The following is a 21,102-nucleotide window of genomic DNA, read 5'->3' on the forward strand; positions in this document are numbered from 1 at the left end:
TGTTGGAGCTGAAGCCAAGTGTACTGCTGTTCTCTCTGCCATCAAAAGACTATCTCTTGATCATTTAGTGAATTCAGAATTCTAAATGTTTTCAGTAGTGACTTTAACTTGATGTGCTTCTGTTAAAAGGTGTTTCTTTTGTAAGTCTTCTGGATGTTAAAAGGACAGCATCAGCATTACTTAGTGTTGTATTCTTTGGGGGTTGTATTTGAATTGATGGTTGCTTAAGATGTTCACTGTATGTTTCAAAAAGGTTAACTTGAGTTCATAGAATAATCATTGTTTTGCTTTAAAAAATACTTTTCCATTTCTGCTGTACCACACCTGTAGAGTGGGCCGTGTGCTCCCCATACCACAATCGAGTAAAAGTTGTGGGTCAGGTGAACTCCATGATACACTTTGGGGTTCTCTAAACCCTGGCCCATAACACATGGGAAGCAAGAACAGAGAAAATGCTAATTGGCTCGAGGCTATCGCCACTGTGATGGAACCTGTCATTGAAGCCGCGTAGTCCGTTCTCATCAGTTATGAGAGAGATCCAAGTGAGGAGACTCTGAATGCTCAAAGAGCCTCCCAAAGTAAAGTCTAACAGACTGCTAGACGGTGCACCAAAGACTACTGCTTACAACTTTTTCAGAATATCCAGATGTCCTTTGACATTGGGCATGTCAGGATGAAGGGATCAGAAAAGCAGGTCCATCAGCAAAGAAAATGGCTCCATGGTAAACAAAGACAGGAGAAGTCATCATTGCAATGAACAGGTTGACAGATGTGTGTAACATTTGTTGTGTTATGCTGCTTCGGATAACACAGACTGCGCCTTGATGCAGTCTTAACTAAAGGATGCTCCAGACTCTGAAATGAGTGCAACGTGTTTATTGAACTAATAACACAGTTCTCAAATGAGTTCGACTCTCTGCTAATCTAACTGTAGTAACTCAGTCTAACAGTGCCAGCTTGCTCTAAGCCACGTGCTGGGGTGTGATGCTGCTGATCAACCCTGTCTAACTCTCGAGATGTCTGCCTGGGGAAAGAGGCAGGGTGTGAGTGCCTCATCCTTTTATAGTGTTGATGTCATGCCCCCTTGTGGTGATGCCACCTCTGAGTGTCCTGACTGCCCATTGGTTGTGTCCTATTCTGAGTGTTCATTGGTTGCATGTATGCATATCATGACAACATTATCTTGAGTTGTACTCAGGAGAACACTGTCACCAAGAAATCTCGCGACACCACAGATAGCTTGTCTGCCATTGCAGAACTGCATATCAAACCTACACTGCAGGAACTGAGCAATAGGCTCGCTTATCATGGACAAAGGCCCAGGTGTTGATTACTGATATACCCTCAATTATGACACGAGAGAGTGTACTCATAAAACAAAGGCTTTAATAAACAGAGAACTTCGCCAGCCGGGGCGATGAGTGCCGCCCACAGGACATCACCTTATATCCGGTCCCTGGGAGGTGGAGCCGGAGGCGGAGGCCCCAGGGTTCCAAACCCGGTCTTAAAGGGGCATTACATGCATGATCTTAAAGGCACATTACCCATTCATCACATTCGCCCCCTGTTTAAGAAATACACAGAGTACGTCGGGGGTGAAGTGGGATTACAGATCCATTCTCTTTGGAGGCCTGATCGTCCTTGTCGACCTTCTCAGCTCGGATGGTGGTGCAGCGGACACGGACGTTTTTGATCATGGTACATCCGGGAGCACGGTGGTCGGAGCTTTTGTGCGGTGGGGGTAGGGTGTTGGGGAGCAGGGAGGGTAGCTGGGGGTGACGGTGACATTACTAGCGTGGAGGAAAGAGGAGGAGGCGCGAGGGGGGGGCGCGTTTGGTTGTGACAGGCAGCGTGGGGGTGCAAGGGGGAACATTGGCGAGGGGGGAAGCGTCAGTAGGGGAACCAGCGGGTGCCACATCCCGCAGGGAAACGTATCTTCCCGTCCGTCCAAGTGCGCGACGTAGGTGTACTGGGGGTTTGCATGTAGCAGCTGGACCCTCTCGGCCAGAGGGTCCGTCTTATGGCTCCTCACGTGCCTCCGGAGAAGAACAGGTCTCGGAGTTGTCAGCCAAGGTGGAAGCGAGACCCCGGAAGTGGACTTCCAGGGGAGGACAAACAAGCGATTGTGGGGGGTCTTGTTCGTGGCAGTGCAGAGGAGCGACTTGATGGCGTTGAGCACGTCGGGTAGAACCTCCTGCCAGCGGGTGGTTGGGAGACTTCTCGAACGTAGGGCCAAAAGGACAGCCTTCCAAACTGTTGCATTCTCCCTCTCCACCTGCCCGTTTCCCCGTGGGTTGTAGCTGGTCGTTCTGCTCGAGGCGATGCCCTTGCTGAGCTCATCGCTCATGAACAATGTACCCCAGTCGCTGTGGATATAAGCGGGGAAACCGAACAGGGTGAAGATGCTGTGCAGTGCCTTTATAACGGTGGCTGAGGTCATGTTGGTGCAGGGAATGGCGAATGGGAAGCGGGAGAACTCGTCGATGACGGTTAAAAAATAGGTATTGCGGTTGGTGGACGGGAGGGGCCCTTTGAAGTCCATGCATAGTCGCTCAAAGGGCCCAGAGGCATTTACCAGGCGAACCTTGCCTGGTCGGTAGACGTGCGGTTTGCACTCTGTGCAGATCTGGCAAGCCTTGGTCATGGCCCTGACCTCCTCGGTGGAGTAGGGTAGGTTGCGGGACATAGGAAAATGGCGAGCCGGGTGACCCCCCGGGTGGCAGAGGTCATGGTGGATAGCCCGCAGGCGATCCTCCTGCGCGTTGGTGCACGTGCCGCAGGACAGGGCATCTGGGGACTCGTTGAGCTCCCCTGGCCGATACTTAATATCGTACGTGTAGGTGGAGAGCTCGATTCTCCACCTCAAGATCTTGTCATTTTTGATCTTGCCCCGTTGCGCGTTATCGAACATGAAGGCGACCGACCGTTGGTCAGTGACGAGGGTGAACCTCCTACCAGCTAGGTAGTGCCTCCAGTGCCGCACGGCCTTCACAATAGCTTGCGCCTCCTTCTCGACTGCAAAGTGCCGAATCTCGGAGGCGTTGAGGGTTCGGGAAAAGAATGCTACTGGCCTGCTTGCCTGGTTGAGGGTAGCAGCCAGGGCGACGTCTGACGCATCGCTCTCGACCTGAAAAGGGATGGTTTCGTCCACGCGTGCATAGCGGCTTTGATGATATCGGCCTTGATACGGCTGAAGGCCGACCGGGCCTCAGCCGTGAGGGGAAAAATCATGGTCTTTATGAGTGGGCGGGCTTTGTCCGCGTATTTGGGGACCCACTGTGCATAATAGGAGAAAAGCCCCAAGCACCGTTTAAGGGCCTTGAGACTATGGGGTAGGTGGAGTTCCTTGAGGGGGCACATGCGGTCGGGGTCGGGCCCTAGGACCCCGTTTTCCATGATGTAGCCGAGGATGGGTAGTCGGGTTGTGTGGAAAACGCATTTTTCTTTGTTGTAGGTCAAGTTGAGGTCCCAGGCGGTCTGGAGAAACTTTTCAAAGTTTGCGTCATGGTCCTGCTGATCATGGCCTCAGATGGTGACATTGTCCAAGTACGCGTACGTAGCCCGCAGCCCATACTGGTCCACCATTTGGTCCATCGTCCTCTGGAAGACGGAGATCCCATTAGTAACGCCAAAGGGGACCCTAAGGAAGTGGAAAAGCCGGCCGGCTGCTTCAAAAGCAGTATAGGGGTGGTCTTCCAGGTGGATAGAGAGCTGGTGGCAGCAGATTTCAGGTCGACCGTGGAGAATACCCGGTATTGCGCGATCCGGTTGACCATCTCTGTTATGCGGGGGAGGGGGTACGCATCAAACTGCATGAAGCGGTTTAAGGTCTGGCTGTAATCCACGACCATCCGTTTCTTTTCCCCAGGCCGGACTACCACCACTTGTGCCCTCCAGGGGCTGTTGCTAGCCTTAATGACCCCCTCTCCCAGTAAACGCTGGACCTTTGACTTGATGAAAGTCATATCTTGGGCACCGCCGGCTCCTGGTGGCGACGGGCTTACAGTCAGGGGTGAGGTTCGCGAATAGTGAGGGGGGTGCAGCTTTCAGTGTTGCGAGGCTGCATACTGTGAGGGGGGGCAAGGGTCCGCCGAACTTCAGGGTCAGGCTTCGGTGGCTGCACTGGAAATCCAGGCCGAGCAACAGGGAGGCACAGAGGTGAGGGAGGATGTACAACTTAAAACGGGTGTATTCGGCGCCCTGGATCGCGAGATTCGCAATACAGTACCCCTTGATTTGGACCGAATGGGATCCAGAGGTGAGTGCGATGGTTTGGGACGCAGGATAGGTGCGCAGGGAGCAGCGCCTTACCGTTTCTGGGTGCACGAAACTCTCCGTGCTCCCAGAGTCGAATAGGCAGGGAGTGTCGCGCCCGTTGATCTGGATGAGCATCATGGAGTTCCGCAGGTGCTTTGGCCGCGACTGATCGAGGGTGATTGCTCCCAGCTGTGGGTAGTCTGGGTCTTCTGCCGAGTCGGAGTCACAAAATGGCCACCCCCGTCGGGCGCATGTGTCAGGTTTAGAAGATCCCGTCGCCAAGATGACCGCCCCCAAGACTCGCACGAGGCCGATGACGTGTCAAAAAGGGGTGTGTCCGGCCGGCGGGCAGCCGCGTTGCGGGGCCTGTGGGCCTGTGAGCTCAATTTTCGGGCCTGTTGGACTTTTTGTTTCTGGGCCATGGACCTGGTCAGGCAGACCCTCGCGAAATGCCCCTTCTATCCACAGTCGCTGCATGTCGCGGAACGGGCTGGGCAGCGCTGTCGTGGATGCTGGCCCTGCCCACAGAAAAAGCACGGTGTGCCCCCGGTCTGGGCGGCGCAGGCCCGTGGCATGGCCGAGTCTGGGGAAGGCCGAGAGGGGTTTGCAGGGTCCGCGGGATACGTGCCGAGGTTCTGGTAGGCCACCTCCAGAGAGGTGGTGAGCGTTACCGTTTCCTGCAGATCTTTCGCCCCGTTTTCCAGGAGTCGCTGCCTAATATAGTTCGATCGGATTCCAGACACATAGGCGTCGCGGATGTGTAGGTTCATGTGGACCTCCGCAGTCACATCTTGATGGTTACAGTTTCTAGCGAGCATGGTGAGCTTTTCCAAGTACTCGTCCAGCAATTCCCCTGAGCGCTGCCGGCGAGTAGAGAGCAGATACCGTGTATGTACCTCACCGATGGGTTTTACGAAACGCTTCCTCAGAATCTCGATCGCCGCGCTGTAGTTGGCCGCCTTCTCGATCAGGCCGGAGATTCTGTGGCTCACCCGGGCTTGGAGTAGGCGCAGCTTGCGAGGCTCGGCGACGGGGTCTGCCGAGGAGTCCAGGTAGGCCTCAAAAAGCCAGTGTTCAAAAATTTCTTTGACTTGTGGCGTACGTGCGTCCAGGTCGAGTTTTTCTGGCTTGAGACCGCTATCCATCCTATCGTAATCTGCTTATTAAATTGATATACCCTCAATTATGACACGAGAGAGTGTACTCATAAAACAAAGGCTTTAATAAACGGAGAACTTCGCCAGCCGGGGCGATGAGTGCTCACTGAGCGCTGCCCACAGGACGTCAGCTTATATCCGGTCCCTGGGAGGTGGAGCCGGTGGCCAAGTCCCCCAGGGTTCCAAACCCGGTCTTAAAGAGACATTACATGCATGATCCTAAAAGCACATTACCCATTCATCACAATTACGTTGTCTCGACTCATCATGCACAGGAAACTGGCACTATACTGCAGCATCTACATAAACCTCTCTATCTCTGCTGAAGGGAGGGGGTAGAATGATGCGAAGACTGTGACCCTGCACAAGAACAAGGGCACCCACAGCGATTACAACAACCATTATGTCTCACCTGCATAGCATCATGGGAAAAATAGTTGCCAATATTGTCCTTGTCGGATTGCAGATCATTGCAGATGTTGGCAAAACACATCTATCCTGAATCCCAGTGTGGTTTCAGAACTGGAAGAACTGACATGATCTTCTCAGTCTGGAAGCTGCAAGAGAAATGCTGTGAACAAAGGAGGCCACTATACATTGCCACCATCATCATTGTCACCTGGGAATTTGACCATGTGAGCAGACATTGTCTATTTAAACTGCTGGGGGAAAATGGCTGCCTGCAGAAGCTGCGCAATGTGATCTCCTCTTTCCATGACAACATGATGGCTAAGGTCAGCAACGAAGGGGGCAACATCGGAGCCATTTGAGATCCAATGGGGTTGTGGCGCACAAAGACTCCATGAGACAAATAGAGTGAAGTCGATGAGGCTTTATTAAACGTGTCTGTTCCCCAGCAGCCCGATAGTAAACTGGCCTGCGGGGGAAGGCACCGGCTTCTTATACTTCGCCTTCAGGGCGGAGTATGAGGTCAACGGCCAACCAGGACCCGGGATCTGTCAGCCAATGACATTAGGGCTTCCAGTCCCACATGACCCCCAATACATACTACCACATTCACCCCTTGTCAAAAATGAACCCAGCGGGGTGATGCTTCGTATGGTGGTAAGGGTTTACAGTACTGGTCCTGGGAGGAGAGAACAGTTACATGGTAGTACCGTATTGGACAGTATCGTCCTGTTACAACTATTTACAGAGGATATAGGAAAAACAAAATGTTCATTGGACAGTCCATCTTTGTTTTACATCGACGCCACGAGTCAGTCGGGTGGTCTGGTCGTCTGTGTCGATCGCCTCGGCCCCGGCGGTGGTGGTAGTGCTTGTACCAGCGTTGTCGCCTCCGGGAGCCGCACGGTTTCAGCTGTCGGTGCAAAGGGGAGGGGGACTGATCCTCCTGGGAAGGGGGCGGTCGCGGGGTGCGGCGGTGGCAGGAAGGGGGGCGGTTGGGTTGATGGTGCCGGGGGGGTGTGCGTGGTGCCGGCGGGCGCCAGATCCCGCAGGGAGACCGTGTCCTGTCGGCCGTCGGGGTACTCCACGTAGGCGTACTGGGGGTTTGCGTGGAGGAGGTGAACCCTTTCGACCAACGGGTCCACCTTATGTGCCCGCACGTGCTTTCGGAGCAGGATGGGTCCTGGGGCCGCCAGCCAGGTCGGCAGCGACGTTCCAGAGGAGGACCTCCTAGGGAAGACAAGGAGACGCTCGTGAGGCGTTTGATTAGTGCTCGTACATAATAACGACCGGATGGAATGGAGAGCGTCCGGGAGGACCTCCTGCCACCGTGAAACTGGGAGGTCCCTGGACCGTAGGGCCAGTAGGACGGCCTTCCAGACCGTGCCGTTCTCCCTTTCTACTTGCCCGTTCCCCCGGGGGTTGTAGCTGGTCGTCCTGCTTGAAGCTATACCCTTGCTGAGCAGGAACTGGCGCAGCTCGTCACTCATGAAAGAGGACCCCCTGTCGCTGTGGACGTATGCGGGGTAACCGAACAGTGTGAATATGCTGTTCAGGGCTTTAATGACTGTGGCCGCGGTCATGTCGGAGCAGGGAATGGCAAAAGGGAAGCGGGAGTATTCGTCCACTACATTAAGGAAATACGCGTTGCGGTCGGTGGAGGGGAGGGGCCCTTTGAAATCGAGACTGAGGCGTTCGAAGGGACGGGAAGCCTTAATCAGGTGCGCTCCATCTGGCCTGAAAAAATGCGGTTTGCATGCTGCGCAGATGTGGCAGTCTCTTGTGACTGTACGGACCTCCTCTAAGGAGTATGGGAGATTGCGGGACTTGATGAAGTGGTAAAACCGAGTGACCCCCGGGTGGCAGAGGTCCTCGTGGAGGGCTTGGAGGCGGTCAATTTGTGCGTTGGCACATGTCCCGCGGGATAGGGCATCAGACGGCTCGTTCAGCTTTCCGGGCCGGTACAAGATCTCATAGTTGAAGGTGGAGAGTTCGATCCTCCACCGCAAGATCTTGTCGTTCTTGATCTTGCCCCGCTGTGCATTATCGAACATGAAGGCTACCGACCGTTGGTCAGTGAGGAGAGTGAATCTCCTGCCGGCCAGGTAATGCCTCCAATGTCGCACAGCCTCCACTATGGCTTGGGCTTCCTTTTCCACTGAGGAGTGGCGGATTTCTGAGGCGTGGAGGGTTCGGGAGAAGAAGGCCACGGGTCTGCCCGCTTGGTTAAGGGTAGCCGCGAGAGCTACGTCAGAGGCGTCGCTCTCGACCTGGAAGGGGAGGGACTCGTCGATGGCGCGCATCGTGGCCTTTGCGATGTCCGCTTTGATGCGGCTGAAAGCCTGGCAAGCCTCTGTCGACAGGAAAGTCGTGGTCTGTATTAGGGGGCGGGCCTTGTCTGCGTACTGGGGGACCCACTGGGCGTAATATGAAAAGAACCCCAGGCAGCGTTTCAGGGCTTTTGGGCAGTGCGGGAGGGGAAATTCCATGAGTGCGCGCATACGTTCGGGGTCGGGGCCTATTATCCCATTGCGCACTATGTAGCCCAGAATGGCTAGCCGATCGGTGCTAAAAACGCACTTGTCCTCGTTGTACGTGAGGTTCAAGGCTTTGGCAGTCTGGAGGAATTTTTGGAGGTTGGCGACGTGGTCCTGCTGATCGTGGCCGCAGATGGTTACATTGTCGAGGTACGGGAACGTGGCCCGTAACCCATGTTGATCAACCATTCGGTCCATTTCCCGTTGGAAGACCGAGACGCCGTTTGTGACGCCAAAAGGGACCCTTAGGAAGTGGTATAATCGCCCGTCTGCCTCGAAGGCTGTGTACTTGCGGTCACTTGGGCGGATGGGGAGCTGATGGTAGGCGGACTTGAGGTCCACGGTGGAGAAGACTTTATACTGGGCAATCCGATTGACCATGTCGGATATGCGGGGGAGAGGGTACGCGTCTAGTTGTGTGTACCTGTTGATGGTCTGCCTATAGTCAATGACCATCCTTTGTTTCTCCCCTGTCTTCACTACTACCACCTGCGCTCTCCAGGGACTATTGCTGGCCTGGATTATGCCCTCCTTTAGTAGCCGCTGGACTTCGGAGCGAATGAAGGTCCGGTCCTGGGCGCTGTACCGTCTGCTCCTAGTGGCGACGGGTTTGCAATCCGGGGTGAGGTTCGCAAACAAGGACGGGGGTTGCACCTTGAGGGTGGCGAGGCCGCAGATAGTGAGTGGGGGTATGGGGCCGCCGAATTTAAACGTAAGGCTCTGTAGGTTACATTGAAAATCTAAGCCCAGCAAGGTGGGGGCACAGAGTTGGGGAAGGACGTTAAGTTTGTAGTTTTTGAATTCCCTCCCCTGTACCGTTAGGGTAACTATGCAGAATCCCTGGATCTGTACGGAGTGGGATCCTGCAGCTAGGCAAATCTTTTGTGCGCTGGGGTAGGTAGTTAAGGAACAGCGTCTTACCGTGTCGGGATGTATAAAACTTTCCGTGCTCCCGGAGTCGACTAGGCATGGCGTCTCGTGGCCGTTAATTAGGACCGTTGTCGTCGTCGTCTGGAGAGTCCGGGGCCGAGCCTGATCGAGTGTAACCGAAGCGAGCCGTGGTTGTAGTAGTGGGGTGGGGTCCGTTGTTGCCGTCCAAGATGGCGTCGGGGATGGATAAAATGGCCACCCCCATACCTCGCCCGTAGATGAGGGGTCACAAGATGGCGTCGGGGGTGGACAAAATGGCCGCCCCCATGCGTCGTACAGGTCGGGGGCGGTCCAAGATGGCGGGGCCCCTCCTCCCCTCGTGGTGGTCGGGACCCAAAATGGCGGCGTCTGCGGGTCGCACATTGAGTGCTGGGGGGTCTGGGGGGCGCTAGGACCGCGCGGAGTTCCAGGGCCGCGGGCGCTAGGACCGCGCGGAGTTCCTTGGCTGCGAGCGCCAGGGCCGCGGGTGCTAGGACCGCGCGGAGCTCCCTCGCTGGGGACCGCGGTGTTCTGGGCCAAGGCCGACAGGTCAGTGCTGCGAGCGCTGGGACCGTGAGGAGGTCCCTCGCCGGGGACGGAGATCGGGGTCCAGGTAAGTTGTATTGCCGGCGGGTCAGGCGTGGGGCGCGGGACGGGGGTGAGGGCCCAGGTCGGCGGCGCTGGCGGGTCAGGCGTGGGGCGTGGGACGGGGGCGAGGGCTCAGGTCGGCGGCTCCGGCGGGTCAGGCGTGGGGCGCGGGACGGGGGCGAGGGCCCAGGTCGGCGGCGCTGGCGGGTCAGGCGTGGGGTGCGGGACGGGGGCGAGGGCCCAGGTCGGCGGCGCTGGCGGGTCAGGCGTGGGGCGCGGGACGGGGGTGAGGGCCCAGGTCGGCGGCTCCGGCGGGTCAGTCGTGGGGCCGCGAGCGCTGGCACCGTGCGCAGCTCCCTCGCCGGGGACAGCGGTGGTCGGGGTCAAGGTAGGTGGCGCCGGCGGGTCAGGCGTGGGGCGCGGGACGGGGGTGAGGGTGGCGTTCGGGATACGAAAAACCCCTTCCTCTCCGTGGAGAGTGTTGGCCGGCACCCAAATCGGGAGCGCCGGCGGCGGGTCGTACATGGGCTGCGGGGAGGGGGGTTGGGGAGCGTAGGCGGCGTGCAGGGCTCCCAGTTCTCCCGGGGCCGCGGTGGTCGGGACCCAAAATGGCGGCGCCTGGGGGTCGCACATGGCGTGCTGGGGGGGTTGGGAGGCATAGACTGCCTGTAGGGCTCCCTGTTCTCCCGGGACGGCGGCGACCACGCGGGACCGGCACACCACCGCATAGTGGCCCTTTTTCCCGCAGCTTTTGCAGATGGCTGCGCGGGCCTGACAGCGTTGTCGGGGGTGCTTCGCCTGGCCGCAGAAATAACAGCGGGCGCCCCCGGTGCGACTCGGCGTTTGGACTGCGCAAGCCTGTGGGGTGTCTGGGGGGGAGGGTAGGGGGTTTGCCGCGGCGGGTACGTACGGGGCCCAATGGCCTGCCGCGCGGTCGGGGCCGTAGGCGCGGGTATTACGCGCGGCTACGTCCAGCGAGGCTGCCAGGGCCCGTGCCTCTGAGAGTCCTAGTGACTCTTTTTCTAGAAGTCTTTGGCGGATTTGGGAGGATTGTATACCTGCAACAAAAGCATCGCGCATTAACATGTCCGTGTGTTCGTTTGCGTTCACCGACGGGCAGCTGCAGGCTCGTCCCAAAATCAGCAGCGCGGCGTAGAACCCGTCCATCGATTCTCCGGGAGCTTGCCGTCTCGTCGCGAGCTGGTAGCGAGCGTAGATTTGGTTAACTGGGCGAACGTAGAGACTTCTCAGTGCTGTGAAGGCCGTCTGGAAATCGCGGGTGTCTTCAATGAGGGTGAAAATCTCCGTGCTCACCCTCGAGTGCAGGACCTGCAGTTTTTGTTCGTCTGAGACTCGGCCTGTGGTCGATGTGATGTAGGCCTCGAAGCAAGTCTGCCAGTGTTTGAAGGCTGCTGCCGCATTCACTGCGTGGGGGCTGATCCTCAGGCATTCTGGAATGATCCTGAGCTCCATAGTCCTTTTTAGACACGCTTAATAAATTGTGGCGCACAAAGACTCCATGAGACAAATAGAGTGAAGTCGATGAGGCTTTATTAAACGTGTCTGTTCCCCAGCAGCCCGATAGTAAACTGGCCTGCGGGGGAAGGCACCGGCTTCTTATACTTCGCCTTCAGGGCGGAGTATGAGGTCAACGGCCAACCAGGACCCGGGATCTGTCAGTCAATGACATTAGGGCTTCCAGTCCCACATGACCCCCAATACATACTACCACAGGGGTCAAACAGGATTGTTTTCTGACACCACTTTGGCATTTGCTTCTCTTTGCTGCTGTCTACTCACAGACTGGAACTGATGGAATGCTGATCAGTCTGGCTCAACTGAGATCCAAGTCTCCTCATCAGAGAGTTGTGCTGTGCTGACAATACTGGACTAACATTCCACACTGAGGAACACCTGCAGCAGCAAAACAGCGTCTGCCAGAGACCAGGAAAACATCCTAGAAGCCAGGGCCTTCACGCTACAAGCTCCCAGAGACCTGGAAAACACCACAAAAGCCAGGACCTCCACTCTGCTGCTCTCCAACGACCAGACCAGCATCGCAGCAGCTGCAGCACCCCCCCCCCCCCCTCTCTCAGCTTCCAACCCCATTGGCCCGGAGAGCTGCGACCCCCTGTAGGCCCCAAGTACTCCTTCCACTCCCCCCCTCTACAGTCGCCCCACACTCCTAAAAATCAACTCCCACAGCCTAACAATCACTAATACTGCCCTTTTAAATTTACTTGCAGGTCTAGAGATCCTCCGTCCTCTGAAGGAAGACCGCAATCTGGAAAGGACCTTGCGTACCCCAACACACAGACCCGCCTCATCCGCAACCGCGATTCCAGAGTCGTCATCCACTTACCGGCCTTCACCCCCATCCATGCCAGAGCATGTTCTGAACATCCACCGCCCTGTGAAGACAAACCGCAGCCCGACAGCGACCGGAAGGCTCAATCGCGCAGACCCACCCACCGCGCAGGAACCGCAAGCAAGGCAACAAATCCTCCAACCACACACCGACCAGAGTGAATAACCACATTGGACACAACTATTCCCTGAACACTGCATACTCTCACCGTCTCCCAGGCTCAGAAAGAAGCAGTCACTCCAGGAAGCGTGGAAAATGTGCAGGCCTGCCGGTGAGAGTGAAACAACGCGGCCCCAAAGCCCCTCTGCCCAGCTTACCCCGAGCTAATGTCCAATCTCCAGAAAACAAGCTGGACGAACTTAAACTCAGGGTTCAAAGAGAGCTAAGGGACTGCTGTGTGCTCTGTTTCACGGAGACATGGCTCACTCCTGCTTCACCGGACTGTGCCCGACAACCAGAGGGCTTCTCAATCCACCAAATGGACCGTACGGCAGCCTCAGGCAAGGCAAGGGGGGATGGGGTCTGCCTCCTAATCAACACCTCCTGGTGCCGAGATGTAGCAACACTGACGAGTTTCTGCTCCCCGGACCTAGAATACCTGACGCTAAAATGCCACACCTACCACCTTCCGCGGGAGTTCAGCTCCATTATTCTGACGGCAGTTTACATCCTACCCCATGCGAACGTGAAAATCGTACTGGACGAAATATTCACCACCACAAATAGCCTGGAAACAAAACATCCCGAGGCCTTGCTCATTGTAGCTGGGGACGTCAATCAGGCCAAGCTCAAGCGCGTACTACCAAGTTACCACCAACACGTCACCTGTTCCACCAGAGGCCCAAACATCCTGGACCACTGCTACACAAATATCAAACATGCCTACCGCTCTATCGCCCGCCCACACTTTGGCAAATCTGACCACAAGGCTGTGCTCCTGCTCCCGGCTTATAAGCAAAACCTGAAGTGGGAGAATCCATCAAAGAAAGTCATGCATTGTTGGTCTGAGGAATCGGATGATCTCCTACGGGACTGCTTAGAGTCAGTGGACTGGTCAGTATTTAAAAACTCTGCGACCAGCCTGAACGAGTACGCCACTACAGTAACTGACTTTATTAGTAAGTGTGTAGAAGACTGTGTGCCAAAGAAGCAAATCCACGTGTTTCCCAACCGGAAACCCTGGATGAACAGGGATATCCGCTGCTTGCTGAAGTCTAGGTCTGAGTCATTCAAGTCAGGCGACCCTAACCTCTACAAGAAAGCCAGATATGATCTAAAGAAATCCATCAAAGATGCCGAAAGACAGTACTGGACCAAACTCGAGCCCCAGGCTAGCCACACGGATCCCCGCCGTCTATGGCAAGGTCTACAAGACATAACGGGCTACAAGATAAAGACATGTAAAATCGTCGGCTCCAACGCACCCCTCCCTGGTGAGCTCAATGCATTCTATGCCCGTTCTTGAGCAAGAGGTTAGCGAGAGCGAGCCCTCCACCCCAGAAGCCGCGGGTGAACTTGTATCTGAGATCACCACTGCAGACGTCAGAGCAGCCTTCTCGAAGCTCAACCCACGGAAAGCCACTGTCCCAGATGGGGTACCCGGACAAGCACTCAGGTCTTGCCAGATCAGCTGGCGGGGGTATTCGCAGACACCTTCAACCTCTCTTTACAACAATCTGAGGTCCCTGTCTGCTTCAAGAAGACGATCATCATCCCTGCACCAAAAAAATGTCAAGCAGCGTGCCTTAATAACTATCATCCAGTAGCTCTGATATCCATCATCATGAAGTGCTTTGAAAGGTTAGTCATGGCACGAACCAACTCCAGCCTCCCGGATTGCCTTGATCCACTACAGTTCGCCTACCGCTGCAACAGGTCCACAGCAGACGCCATCTCCATGGCCCTGCACTCTACCCTGGAACACCTAGATAACAAAGACACCTATGTCAGACTCCTATTTATCGATTATTAGGGCAGCACGGTAGCATTGTGGATAGCACAATTGCTTCACAGCACCAGGGTCCCAGGTTCGATTCCTGCTTGGGTCACTATCTGTGCGGAGTCTGCACATCCTCCCCGTGTGTGCATGGGTTTACTCCGGGTGCTCCGGTTTCCTCCCACAGTCCAAAGATGTGCAGGTTAGGTGGATTGGCCATGATAAATTGCCCTTAGTGTCCAAAATTGCCCTTAGTGTTGGGTGAGGTTACTGGGTTATGGGGATAGGGTGGAGGTGGTGACCTTGGCTAGGGTGCTCTTTCCAAGAGCCAGTGCAGACTCGATGGGCCGAATGGCCTCCTTCTGCACTGTAAATTCTATGATTACAGCTCAGCTTTCAACACCATCATTCCTACGAAACATCTCCAAATTCCGTGGCCTTGGCCTCGGCTCCTCCCTCTGTGACTCGATCCTGAACTTTCTAACCCACAGGCCACAATCAGTAAAGATAGGCAACAACACCTCCTCCACGATCATCCTCAACACCGGTGCCCCACAAGGCTGTGTCCTCAGCCCCCTACTATACTCCTTATACACCTATGACTGTGTGGCCAAATTCCCCTCCAACTCGATTTTCAAATTTGCTGATGACACCACCGTAGAGGGTCGGATTTCAAACAATGACGAGACAGAGTACAGGAATGTGATAGAGAATCTGGTGAACTGGTGCGGCGACAATAATCTCTCCCTCAATGTCAACAAAATGAAAGAGATTGTCATCGACTTCAGGAAGCGTAGTGGAGGACATGCCCCTGTCTACATTAATGGGAACGAAGTAGAAAGGGTCGAGAGCTTCAAGTTTTTAGATGTGCAGATCACCAACAGCCTGTCCTTGTCCCCCCATGCCGACACTATAGTTAAGAAAGCCCACCAACGACTCTACTTTCTCAGACGACTCAGGGAATTTGGCATGTCAGCTACGACCCTCACCAACTTCTACAGATGCGCCATAGAAAGCATTCTTTCTGGTTGTATGACAGCTTGGTATGGAGTCTGCTCTGCCCAAGACCGCAGGAAACTACAGAAGGTTATGAATGTAGCCCAGTCCATCACGCAAACCCGCCTCCCATCCATTGACTCTATTTATAATTCCCGCTGCCTCAGAAAGGCAGCCAGCCTAATTAAGGACCCCCCGCATCCTGGACATACTCTCTTCCACCTTCTTCCATCAGGAAAAAGATACCAAAGTTTGAGGTCACGTACCAACCGACTCAAGAACAGCTTCTCCCCTACTGCCATCAGACGTTTGAATGGACCTACCTCGCATTAAGTTGATCTTTTCTCTACACCTTGCTATAACTGTAACATTATATTCTGCAGTCTCTCCTTCCTTCCCTATGTACGGTATGCATTGTTTGTACAGCATGCAAGAAACAATACTTTTCACTGTATACTAATACATGTGACAATAATAAATCAAATCAAATGGACAGACTTTCTAACGCCTGAAAAGAGTTTAGTTTGAACATCAGCATCAGGAAGACAAATGCCATGGTGCAGGATGTTGCCACACTGCCATCCATCAGCATTGTCAATGTGACACTGGAGGTGTTGATAGCTTCACATATCTAGGCTCCACAATCTGTCACTTGATGTCAAAATCAACACATGCATCACAAAAGCAGCAGCTGTTATGTCTAAGCTGAGTAAGAGAATGTGGTACAACAGCAACCTGACTGAGAACACCAGACTGTAAGTCTACCAAGCCTGCACCCTCAACAATAGTGGGACCTGGACAACACATACAACCATAGAATACCTACAGTGGAGAAGGAAGCCATTTGGCCCATCAAGTCTGCACTGACTCTCTGAAAATGCACCCCACCCAGGCTCACACCCCCACCCCAGCCCCGCAACTCCACCTAACCTGCACATTTTTGGACTAAGGGGCAATTTAGGATGACCAATCCACCTAGCATGAACATCTTTGATCTGTGGGAGGAAACCGGAGCGCCAGGAGGAAACCCACATAGACACAGGGAGAACAGGGCGGCATGGCGGCATGGTGGTTAGCAGTGCTGCCTCTCAGTGCCAGGGACCAGGGTTCAATTCCGGCCTTGGGTGATTGTTTGTCTGCAGTTGCACTTTCTTCCTGTGTCTGTGGGGGTTTCCTCCAGGTGCTCTGGTATCCTCCCACCATCCAAAGATTTGCAGGTTAAGTGGGTTAGCCATGCTAAATTGGCCCTTATTGTCCAGGGATGTGCAGGTTTGGTTATGGGGTTCCAGGGATGTGGTAGTATGCATTAGGGGTCATGTGGGACTGTGAAGCCATGATGTCATTGGCTGACAGATCCCGGGTCCTGGTTGGACATTGACCTCTAGCTCCGCCCTGAAGGCGGAGTATAAGTACCTGGAGCCCTCCCCCGCAGGTAGTCTACTACTGAACTGCGGGGGAAACAGTCACGCTTAATAAAGCCTCATCGACTTCACTCTATTCGTCTCACGGAGTCTTTGTGCGCTACAAGGGATAAGGCAGGGTGGACAGATGAGTGGACATGGGTATAGTGCTCATTCAAAGGTCAGTGTAGATTCGATGGGCCAAATAGCCTCCTTCTGCACTACAGGGATTCTATGATTCTCTGAACGTGCAAACTCTACAGTCATCGAGGTCAGAATTGACCCCGGGTCCCTGGCTTTGTGAGGCAGCAGTGCTAACCACTGTGCCGCCGTGCCCCCATAATGCTCAGCAGTTGAAAAGGCTGACCAGTTTCCAAGTGCAGCAGAAGCTGCCGTGCCAGAGTGGGGCTCCTGACCTACACCAGATGATTCTTAACACATACTTGACCAGCATAGTGAAAACCATCATCTTATGAGACAGAAGGCTGCCACCACATCTATCTTCTCAGGCAATGGGAAAATTTTGGCAGGTACACCACAAATTTTCCAGCAAGCAATTTACCAAGATTCTGGATTAATATTTGACATGGAATGCCTTATAAACAGCACAGATTTTAGGATGATAAGATGCTGCCAATTAAGACGTTTTCAAACCTCATGTTAAGAAAAAACTCAAATGCAACGGTTTCTTTTGATGCCATGTCTTTACCAGCTCCGATGATTCCTTCCCCAGCAGAATATTTACATATGTTTTTTAATAGTGTTATCATTATTATCTTGTAGTTTGAAAGGTATCTAGTGTTCACTGATACCCCGGAAGCCATGACACCTTTCTGGCTGTGACTCCAGTCGCATATCCCTGCTTGGAGAGACATCCAAAGTAATAAACAAATAGCAGGGTCCTAAGAAGGATGAAATGGATTTTGTCTCTTGGCTTCTTTGATATCTTTACTGAACAGTCTATGTCTCAATGATTTTGGGAGTGCATTGGTTATAATGCTGAACTAACACCACAATGAACGCATCCAGATTTTTGGAATAATTCAAATGATGATCATTGAGGGAAGGGAGCCTGTCAGTCCTATCTTCCCTGGTATATTAATGCATGGTATACAACACCATATGTAGTGGACTTAAAGATGATGGCTTCAGACTTCCCAGTGTTTAGCTGAAGATAATTGTGTCTCATTCAATAATGGGGGTCAAATTCTACTATCTGGAACTAAGTCCCATGGCTGAGATGGTGAGTGCTTCTTGCTGTGAAAATGGACAGGAAACCATATTCAATGGAGGGGTGGACTTTGATTGCACGAGTCCTGCCATCATATCCAGGTGGTATTATCATAACTGTAAGAACTGCAAGGGTTAATGAAGTGTCTAGAGTAGCCACTAGAGGGAGCTACAGTTACAACTATATAAGGCAGTGATGCTAAGCCTTGTGGGAGATTGCGTGCAGGAGTTGGCTAGAAAGAGTCAGAAGTACAGATAATGTCAGTGAGAGCAGATCATAGTTTGTAGTTTAAATGTTATTCTTTAGGAGTACGTGTCGAATCCAAATTAGTAGTGTTAATACATTTATAGCTTTGTTTAAGTTCAAGCCATTTTGTGGTCTTTGTGAACGCTACGCCAACCATCCTGAAATAAGCAACACAAAGAACAGCACAGATGCCATATTGAAAAGGCGTCCAACATCACTGACCCTCCCAGAATATGCTGAGGCTGGAAGATAGACCTCCTCAATAAAGCTGAATCTGGAAGATCCACCTGATAGATTCTCACCCTACCCACCTCTGTGGTGTTCCAGGCTCCAGGATTGCTGGAAGCCCCCATTCTGAACATGGGAGTACCCACAGGCTCTTGGCCTGTCCGGAGTGTCTACCCCCTGGTTTGCCGTTGTGTGCCTGCCTCCTGGCACCTAAGCTAGCCCCTACCGCCTACAGGAACATGAAGGCCGACTGGAAAATTCCAGAAGGCCCCCTTTAATTGGCCAGCCAAGTTTTTCTCTTCAGGTATTTATTCAATTTCCTTTTGAAAAATACGATTGAATTTGCCTCTACCACACTCTAGGGCAGTGCATTCCAGGTCCTAACCACTCGCTGTGGAAAGTCTTTCCGTTAGTTCTTTTGCCAATCACCTTAAAACTGCCCAGATTTTATGTAAATACAAGTTATTGCTTTTGCTCTGAACACAAGAAATAAATCAAAAATATTGCAGTTGTGTTCATGTTAGGAAAATAATTCAGAAATAAAACACTGCAAAATAGTTTTGATCTTGTTCCTTGACCAACATCATGAGCAGTTAAAAAACAAATATTTTAACAATCAAAATTACATTGTTCACTAAATCAAATTTAGGTAAAATATATACTCCCAATCTTTGCTGTTAATTTAGCACAAAATATAAAACTTTTGTTATTTTGGAGCAACTGAGAATTAAATTGGACAGATGTTTCAATATTGATAATAAATTTGTTTGCTTTCCAGCACATGCCATAAATGAATCTTGCACAATAACCAGGTTAGTGTTAATGAATAAATCAATTATGTTTGACATCACACTGACTGCCAGAACTGGTTTTTATCCTTGCGGTGTTCCTCTCCACAGACTGACAGTTCATAAATTCACCTCTATTCAACTCAGGCTTCAATTTGTTGGATTTCTGATTGGTTCTTTTATTCTGAGCGCACTCTTTTTGCCTATCAGTGCAGCCTGTTCATTATCACTGAGGCAATTCATCTGAGACCGTTGAAGTTCAGCGACTCTTTCCTTGACTATATCTTTCTACAGTCAAGGCCTGGTTCTCTCAGTAGTTTTCTCTCTCGCTATCTCTGGCTCACACGTTGCTCTATCTGATTCGGGTTCTGAAGTCAATCCTTTCACAAATGGTGACTTCCACGATTCACTAAATCCTCAGCCTCTGCGAGATGCCTAACCCGCACTCTTTCGAGCTGAACCTCTGTCCTCCACACTTCAGGCCTCATTTTATGGCCCTCAACCCCATTTTGTGGGAATGATATGGGTAGGGGTTCAAGGTGGCAGAAGGGGGATTTGGCCTGGAGTTTTGATTGCGTTCCCATCCTCATCATTGGAATTTTCCTGAATTTCATAGATTATCATAGAATTTACAATTCAGAAGGAGGCCATTCGGCCCATCGAGTCTGCACCGGCTCTTGGAGAGAGCACCCTACCCAAGGTCAACACCTCCATCATATCCCCATAACCCAGTAACCCCACCCAACGCTAAGGGCAATTTTGGACACTAAAGGCAATTTAGCATGACCAATACACCTAACCTGCACATCTTTGGACTGTGGGAGGAAACCGGAGCACCTGGAGGAAACCCACGCACACACGGGGAGGATGTGCAGACTCCGCACAGACAGTGACCCAAGCTGGAATCGAACCTGGGACCCTGGAGCTGTGAAGCAATTGTGCTATCCACAATGCTATCGTGCTGCCCTTTGGGCAAGGGAAAGCTAATTATCCTGGTTGAGTGGGAGCCTCATTTAAGTGGCAAACATGCTGATACTGTTAATGCCAAGCCTACTAGTCACAGTCAGGATCCAGGCTGCAGGACGTCCAGTTTAATGTTACTCGTTTCATTTTCTCAGTAGTTTCTGATGAGTCAGAAGGAGCCGGATTATTTACCCTGGTTCCACTTGCGTCTTTGCCACCCTGAACCTCCTCTCTTCCCGTCCAACATAGCTTTTCCTGATTCCCTCTCCTAGTCCTGACTTACCATTCCCCGCACCTTGGGTTCTGAGCGCACTCCACCCCAAGAATCCCGATTCCTACAAACCAGGGGTGATGTGATTCAGGAGGGAGTTGGGATCAGAGGGTGCTAATAAAGATGAGAGTGAAAAGCTGCTGGGATTAATGCTGCAGGCGAGCTTGGATGGATTGCACCCTGCAGCTGCCCTGTGCAAACTGGGACTATGGAAAGAACGAGCTTGCATTTATACAGGAGCTGGGTTTCTCAAAGCACACTTGGATGTGGACCCCATCGGAAATGAAAATAAATGAATGCAAACTTTTGGATGGAAAACTGGCCTAAGTGTTCCCCAAGTCCCCATATTTACTTCCACCATGTGGAGTTCTGTGCCAAAAATAAAAAGTTTGTAAAAGTTACTCTAAAGGCACGATCTAACGGGAAAAATACTAAGTGCGGTAGCGAACGTGACTTGCCGGGTGTTTCCCAGCGGCCGTCCCGGCGGGACCATGACCGGTAACTAATGTCAACTAGGGACGGTAATGATCCTCCACGGGCTTCACGGCGGCAATGGCTGTCCCACAAGCTGATTCGCCTGGACTGCACCCGGCAACTCCTCATTAAAGAGGAGGTGCTTGCATGTTGTTTAGATGTCGAAATTGTAGCCTTGGAGCTTCATCATGCGCTGGATTCTCGGGGACATTTGGCACTAATTCTTCTGCACAATGGAGACAAGTGGCCTGTGGTCAGTCTCCCCCAGAAACGTTGGAAGACCATATACATAATCATGGAATTTTTCTCAAACCGTGCCGAACGCACTCCCTCTGAGCAAACCCC

Source organism: Scyliorhinus torazame, chromosome 8 (genome assembly GCF_047496885.1).
Source record: "Scyliorhinus torazame isolate Kashiwa2021f chromosome 8, sScyTor2.1, whole genome shotgun sequence".
Lineage (NCBI taxonomy): Eukaryota > Metazoa > Chordata > Chondrichthyes > Carcharhiniformes > Scyliorhinidae > Scyliorhinus > Scyliorhinus torazame.